Raw genomic sequence first — 8,333 nt, forward strand, 5'->3', positions numbered from 1 at the left:
GTAGGGAAAAAAAAGGATGAATTCTTGTGTACCCATATATATAGTTCTTATTTTTTTCTCTTTCTAGATGAACAGTGATTATCTTTGAGAGCTGGTCTTGTAGACTATTTACTTTTCCTTCTTTGTGCATTTATTGTGTTTTCCCAATTTTCTACAAATTAACACTTTCCCTGTAATTGGAAAACCTCACCATACACATTATAAAGTTGTCTAGGAGAGGAAGCAGCATGTGTTGTGTGTCTGCCGCCACCTTTCCTTTCTTCTATGACATCCCTCTGCTGGGCTTCTTTTGTTGATGGATTTCTTGGTTCTCAGCTAAAGGATGGCATTGTCCATTCTGTGTCACAGATATGAAAGCCCAATGGGGGCTGTCAGTGAATTTATTTTTGTGTGAAGCAGGCACTTTTCTACCAGGAATGAAAGCCAGCCTCAAACATGGCCTTCCCTTTCGAGGAGTAATTGAAAGTTGTCTGGTTCTCTCAGGAAGGAGAGGATCTTACTCTACGATGGAGACAGCAAGAAGCCTTTTCATGAAGCATGGGCACTGGAGTATAGGGGCCAGACTCTATCTTCCAATAGGAAGTACTTGAAGAGGTTGTGGTTCCAAATTCTTCTGCTTCCTGGAGTCTAAAACAGTGAGGGTTTAGGCAAGCCCTGCTCGATCTCTCTGGGGTCTAGTTTTTCTTTTTCTTTTCTTTCTTTCTTTTTTTTTTTAACCTGATATTCCCCCGAGCCTGGACAGTTCTGATTTCTCAGAGCTTTGATACATTAGTTGTCTCCTTGGCCTTTGGTCTAATGAGGTGTCTCAAGAGGGAAGAAGAGTAGGGAAGTGGCTCTGTGACAACCAGCTGAATATCTCCCTTGTGCTATATGTTTCCTGCATACTGGGCATTGTTTAGTCCAATGATGGTCCAAGGTCCAGCTCTGCTTTTCACCATTGTGTGATTTTAGACGGAGTCCTTATTTGTGCTGTCCTTCGGTTTTCTGTAAAGTAGAACAGTACAACCTCTGCTTGTTGAATGGGTAGGAGGCTAATGGAACTAAGACCTGTGAAGCACCTAGCACAGTGCCAGGTGCAGACTAAGGCACTGTACGCTTTTGCTAGGGCTGGATAAAAAAACACAAGTTAGTGGTTTAAACAACAGAGATGTATTGTCTTACAGCTCAGGATACCAGAAGTCCAAGACCAAGATATTGTTATAGCTGGTTCCTTCTGAGGGACAGAAGGGCTGGTTCCCATGAGGGCCATCCTTGGCTGGTTGTTTTTTCCCACTGTTCACATTATTTCCTCTTTATATGTCTCTCTTTGTGTCCAAATTTCTCCTTTTTATAAGGACATTAGTCATATTTAGTTAGGACCCACTCTAACGACCTCATTTTATTTTTAAAGAAGAATTATTTAATTTTATTTGTTGTTATTATTACTATTATTAGCTTTAACTTTCTGTAGGGTACATGTACTCTTGGGGGAGGGGAGAAGGAAAGGAGAACGCAAGTTGCCAGGTCTGGGACTTAAACCACAGTCAACCATGTAGGAGTTCAATGCCTTAACCACCACACCACCTGCTGGCCTGTAATTACCTCATTTTAACTTGATTACCATGGCAAAGAGCCTGTCTCCAGATAAAGTCACAATCTGAGGAAGTGGAAGTTGGGATTTCAATCTGTAATTTTTTTTGGTGAGGAGGGACACAATTTGACTCATAATATGCACCTATAAGACTTGAATGCTAGAAATACTGGTCTTTTTTTTTTTTTTTTCTTGCCTGAGTCATGATGGTGACATTTCTGTCTGTCTCCCAGAGCCCTGTCCCAGACAGCTCAATGTGTCAACAGACTCTGGAGTGCTAATCAGCTACTTCACCGGACCACTCCCGTGTAGTCCCATTCTCTCCCACTAAGAGTTGGAGAAATTTATTTATTATATTCATTTATTTAGCAACCACTTCTATCATGCTTACTATGTGCTAGGCAATATTCTAAATGCTTTACCAATCCTAACACATTAATGCTCTTAACCACGCATGAGGCAGGTACTATTCTTCCTCCCAGATGAGAACACTGAGGTGCAGAGCAATGAAATAACTTGTTTGAATGAGTTAGCTTCCCAATAAACAAAACCAAATGCCTTGACTCTCAAGGGCTGTCCACTTTCAGGGTTCATCAGATTGGGTCTTGTTTTGTGGTTCCTATCCTAAGATTCTGGGTAGTCTGTTTTCCTTATAATATCACCTTTTTACTGGAGTTGCATAACTTATTTCTCACAGCTAAATAAGTCCTATTCATGTGAACTTGGTAAAGTTACTCCATCACTCTCCATCTCACTCCATCTGGAAAATAGTGCCTATTTTTTTTTCCTGACTTCAACGCTTGCTTTGGTGGCAATAAGGGAATGCATGCAATGACTTCCAGCACTGTGACTGCTTAGAGCAGGCACTCCATTAATGCATTCAAATTTCTTTCACAATATTTTCTTCCAGCTTCCTTCATGCTCAAGTCAATTCAGGAACAACATAAACAGAAAACATAGTAAAGCGTTAGACTTCCAAAGCGCTGGGGAAATGAGGAATTTCAAAGAGGTATGAGTCTAGTCCTATGCTCAGCTAGCTCATCAGCCCATTGCTCTCAAATGATCATGCCTACGTGAATTACCTGGGACCCTTTATTAAATGCGAGCTGTGATTCAGATCTGGGTGGAGACCAAGATGTTGTCTTTGTAACGAGGCTCCAGGTGATGCTGCTGGTCCCTAGAGCAGCAAAACTTTGAGTGGCAAAACTCATCTGTCTTTTGATTCTAGAGCATTTTCTCCCCTCCCAAACAACCTACTTGATTGACCTTTTCTCTCATCTTTCTTGCATCCTGTGAGATGTGCAAAGTATCTCTGATACAAAAATGGGTAACAGATTACCCAGAATCCTATGATGGGAACCATGAAACAAAACCCAATCTGACGGAGCCTGAGAGTGGATAGCACTTGAGAATCAAGGCATCTCTCTTTGTTTCTTGGGAATATCAATTAGAATATTTCATTGTCTGAGATGGCCAGGAAAGCCACCAAATGTAAAGTGTGGTGTGTCACAAGAACAACTGCAGGGATTTGAGAAGGACACTTGTTCTTGGAGAAAAAGTCAGGGAGGTCTCCTTGGAGGAGATGAGCTGTCTGTCTATCACTCTGCATGGATATCTCCCAATCCCTTCCCCTCTGCTCCTCTAAGCAAAGGCCATGCACCTAGAATCTCAGGGCTACTCGAGTCTTATCTCCTATTGTCTGGACTCTGGTCCAGGTGCACTGCCTTTTAGACAAGACTATTCATACCTGAACTTACCATGCATGTGCTTTGGCTATGACCTTGAGCCTTCCAGTTCCCTGAGTGTTAGACATCCTAGCTTGTTTCTTACCAACCCAGAGGCTATTTTGACACGTGACTATAATGAGAGGTTCAGGCACTTCCAGATATGAGAAAAAATGTATATCCTTTCTACAACATTTAGTGACTTTCCTTCTTCCATTCTAATACTGGCCAAGTTCCTACAAGCGCTCTCCTTTCCAAACAGAGGTTGCTTTTCCTTGGTCATTGCTGCCAACAGCTGGGATAGGTCTCCTCCATCTGTTCATTCTTGTTTTTGCCATTTTTCTTCCTTTGCCCTACTTCTTCCCTTGAGGTTTAGAGAATAGTGCCATTGTCTCAGAAAGGTCACTGTTGGCCTGAGTACAGAAGAGAGGACTCTTCTGTTAGCACATTAGGGAGTTTTCACTTATAGCTTAGAAGTAATTGGACAGAGAACAAAGCTCTTGATTGATTAATCTTTTTTTTTTTTTTAAACATGTACTGAGAATCCACATGTGCCAGACATTGCTCTTGGAATCAGGGATACAGCAGTCAGCAAGCATGGTTCTTGCCCTAACAGTCTAGCTGCATGGATTGTACTTTCTTTATCAGTGGAAGCAACTAACACAGCCACATACATATTCTGGTCTTCGACCTTCTGTGAGAACTATTCTCACTAGGTTTAAATCAATGGCCTCGGTCCCTGGCCCAAGGAAAACAGAAGATTCTGCTTCTAGCTGAGAAGAAGGCAGGGATCAATTGTTTTAACTGAACATCCTTATTTCTGTCCAATTACAGATGACTTCTTAAACTGACATGAGGCACAAAAGACCAGCCTCCTGGCCTCCACAGATGATCTCACTCTTTTTTGCTCTGCATGAGTAGAGGAGATCACAGGCCTGGCTGGTCAGGGGAAGGTGTGGTGCTCTTCATTATCTCTCTCTCTTTCCTCCTCTACCACCAGCGAATTCCTTGGGGAAGCAGCAAATTTTTTTTTTTTTTTCAGAGAAGAGTCACTCTTTGGAGTCACACAGGACAGGGACTTTAGACTGGAATCCTTATGGGTTCAAATGTGGCTTTGGTGCCTAAAAATCACCACTCCCTCCTCATTCTAGGGAGACCTTTTGGAGGTGATGACTTGGAGGGTGATGACCTGGATGACCTCAAATAAAAGGATTGAGTATGGGAAGAACATTCCAGAAAGACTAATTTTGCTGTCCTAAATGTGGCTGAAGCAAGAAGTATTCCATGTGCAGGTGACAGAGGGGTCAGTAGAGGCCAGTGCATGCGGGGCTTTGGAAACTAGTTTGGATTTTATTGTAATGTCAGTGGGAAATCCATGGAGGATTTCAGGCATGAATTGACATAATCTGATCAGTGCTTTTGAACTCAGCTTCTGTGTGCAGAATAGGTTGCTAGGATGACAGTTGAGAAAGCAGGTGGAGAACCAATTAGGAGGCTATGTAGTCACCCAGGAGAGTGAAGGCTACAGAGGAGGCCATGGAATCAGATTTTAGAATTAAGAGGATTTAGTAGTTGATTATATATTGGGAGAGAATAAGGGGGTGGGATCTAAATGCTGCTTTGGGGTCAGCAGATGGTGTGGTAGTTGGTGTTCACCTGGCCAACTGCACCATTCAAGTCCAGATTTGGTGGCTTGAGAGACATGCTGGTTTGTGTGCCTGTGTGCCCAAAATCCCAAGAGGAGAATGAAGAAGAAGGGATTGTGGCATAGTCATCCCTCCTATCTCTGCTGAGGAGTGCTTTCTTACTCTCCCTCTCTTTCTTTCTCTCTCTGGCAAGCACATGCACCTATTGCAAAATTAAAAAAAAAGTTCCTGATTAGAACAATTGACATGAACATGATGCTCTTTAAATGTAGAGAGAATGCTGAGGAAGGAGAAAGTAATTTTGGGGGTAGGGTTGATGAGGTGCCCAAGTTGTTTTGCAGAGCATGAGACATAAACAGATGGATAGATTCAGGAGAGAGGTTGCTATAGACAAGTGTTGTCTGGTAGAACTTTCTGCATGATGGAAATGTTTTTTATCTGCTGTCCAGTATTGCTGTTGAGCACTTGAAATGAGTATGTGACTGAAGAACTGAACTTTCAATTTAATTTAATTCTAATTGATTAATACTTAAATAGTCACATTATGAGTACAGGCTTCTGTGTGACAGTGCTACCATGGGACAGGCTACTGGCTCAGTTGCTTTTCCTTGTTACTTTTCTTTTAAAGAATTTTCCAGACTATTCTTCCTTGACCTTTTTTTTCCCCATTTTTTTTTTTTAATTTGGGAAACAATCCATGACATAAAATTCACCATTTTAACAAATTTAAAGCATACAATTCAGTGAATTCACAATGTATATATTCACAATGCTGTATGGCTATCATTGTATTTCTAGAACTTTTTCATCATCTCAGTCAGAAACTCTGTACCCATTAAATAGTAACTGCTCGTTTTCCTCTCCCCTATCATTCTACTTTCTGTCTCTGTAAATTTCTCTATTCTAGGTACCTCATGTGGTGGAATGATATAATATTTGCCCTTTTGTGTCTGGCTTATTTCACTTAGCATAATGTTTGCAAGTTTCATCTATGTTATAGCATGTATCAGAATGTTATTCCTTTTATGGCTGAATGATATTCTACCACACTATGCTTTTTTTAAGATGACATTTTTAGTTAAGATATATGTTCAATGGCATGGAATTTAGACTTAAAATATGTGTCCTATATAAGACACACATTTTTGCTCTTATGTAAGTGTAAGTGGTAGGGTAATTCTGTCTATCTTGTTACTCTGCCATTTAAAGGATATGTTTTTATCTTGCTGATCCAAAATGCCCTACTACCTGTCTATATTCGGGTCAATAGGAAAAGATGGGGAAGAGTACTTTCTCCAGATGTTGCTGGCTCATATTTCATTGGCCATGATGTAATCACATGATTATTCCTAGTTGCTAGGGATGCTGGGAAATGTAGTACTTGTTCTGGGGAAGCTGGGATGCTATTTCGTAAAATTTTGACGCTAGAATGAATATTGGGGGAAAACTACTATGTCTCCCAGAGATAGTGTCTGCTTACACCCCAAAGTGAGCAATGAGAACATTAGTATCACACATCTTATTGAACACTACATATGTACCTTCTGTCACCTCTCTTTTTCCATCTGTAACACTTTGTTTTATTGATCATATTTTTATTTTTCATTTTCTTTGCATTTATAATACAGTAATGTCTCAATTAAGTGATTTACCAGCTTCAAACATTATGTTGTCTCCCCATGTGTGTGCATGCCCAAAGTCCCGAGAGGAGAATGGAGGAGAAGGGATTGCTGTCTCTCTGTCTCTCTAGTGAGCACACACATCCAATAGCAAAAAACCTCTCAAAAATAAAAAAGTTTTTGTTTTCTGTTATCTTTGCCTGCATGTCCATTAGATTTTTTTCTTAATTTTTTCTTTCTTTTTAGAGATTTTTGCTATAGGGTACATGCACTTGCCAGAGAGAAAGAGAGATAGAAAGCAAGAAATCACCCTCCAAGGGGATGGAAACATTCTTCTCTTCCATTCTCCTCTTGTGATTTTGGGCATGCACATGCTCATGCCCAGCGTGAGTTTTAAGCTGTTGGGTTTGGGACTTGAACGGTGGTCAACTAGGTGGGAGTCAAGCAATGTAACCATTATGCCATCTGCTGGTCCCATAGATTTCTTTTTCCTTAAATTTCCAGAGGGCACATGCACTCACTAGAGACAGAGAGAGAGAGAAAAAGCACTGTCCCCACCCCAATTAGACATGGTCACACCACAATCCCTTTTCTTCCATTTCTTTATCCTAGCAGAATTTTGGGCATGCATGCACGTGTGCCTGACATGTTTTTCAAGTTGCTGGAGTCAGGATTTGAACCGTGGTTGGCCAAGTGGGATCTGGCTCCCTTGACCCCTAGACTATAGGACTGGACTTTTTCTTTTTTTAAATTTTTTTCTGAAATTTTCTTAATATTGAAGGGACTTCAAAAAATTCATGGAAAATGGAATTCAGTTTGACTTATTTTAGTGCCCCAAATTTTCAAATCCATGCACAGTTTTTTTTTTTTTTTTGAGAGGTTTTTACCATAGGGCGCGTGCACTCACCAGACAAACAGAGAGAGACAGAAAGCAAGAAATCACCCCCCGGGGGGATGGCCACGCCACGATCCCTTCTCCTCCATTCTCCTCTCGGGATCATGGGGACGCACGCACATGTGCCCGGCGTGAGTTTTAAGCCACTGGATCCAGGATGTGAACTGCGGTTGACTACATGGGAATTCAGTGACATAGCCATTATGCTAACTGCTAGTCCTGCATGCACAGTTTTTTCATAACATGCATTTTCCATAAGCTTTTTGAAGGCTCTATATGTCTCAGTGTAAATTCATCTTTCATTTCTCTGTCCTGGGACACAGTGAGTTCTTCCAAACTATAGATTTAAGTCTCCCATTATTTGAGAAATATTTCTTAAATAGTATTTTTGGAAAATTTGTTTTTCATGTTATCTCTTTTAGATACACCAATTTTTTGTTTACTGAATCTTCTTTGTCTTCAATATCTATGACTTTATCTCTGATATCTTAAATTTGTATTCTTGAATTTTTATTTTGCTCAATTTTCTCAAATCTGATCTTTTCAACATACCTATTTGCTTTCCTTGCTCCCAAATAAACCTTTATTTCTGCAATAAAAAAAAAACAACTTCTACTTATTTTCTAAACTCCATAGATAAGTTTTCATTTCTGCTTGTAGTCTTATTACTTATTCCTTGGGTCTTTGTGTCTTTGCCTTAAGTTCTTGATTCATGGAGACTATAGTTCCCTTAAGTTCTCTGAGTTCTTGGTTACTCTTTTTACTGCTTGGTGTTAAACTTTTTCAGTGTGCATCCTTCATATTTCTTTGGCTTCAGGCCCAGAGATTCTGATTAATTGGGCCAGAGAACCAGTGCTTTTTTTTTTTTTTTTTTCCAGG

General features: G+C 40.4%; 1 protein-coding gene across 1 annotated transcript in view; it reads left to right on the forward strand.

The window, feature by feature from the left end:
- PTPRT (protein tyrosine phosphatase receptor type T) overlaps positions 1-8,333 on the forward strand; it is a 1,472,724-nt gene that overhangs the window by 144,376 nt on the left and 1,320,015 nt on the right. The window lies entirely within an intron of this gene.

The sequence above is a fragment of the Tupaia chinensis genome, unplaced genomic scaffold (genome assembly GCF_000334495.1).
Source record: "Tupaia chinensis unplaced genomic scaffold, TupChi_1.0 Scaffold000216_1, whole genome shotgun sequence".
Taxonomy (NCBI): domain Eukaryota; kingdom Metazoa; phylum Chordata; class Mammalia; order Scandentia; family Tupaiidae; genus Tupaia; species Tupaia belangeri.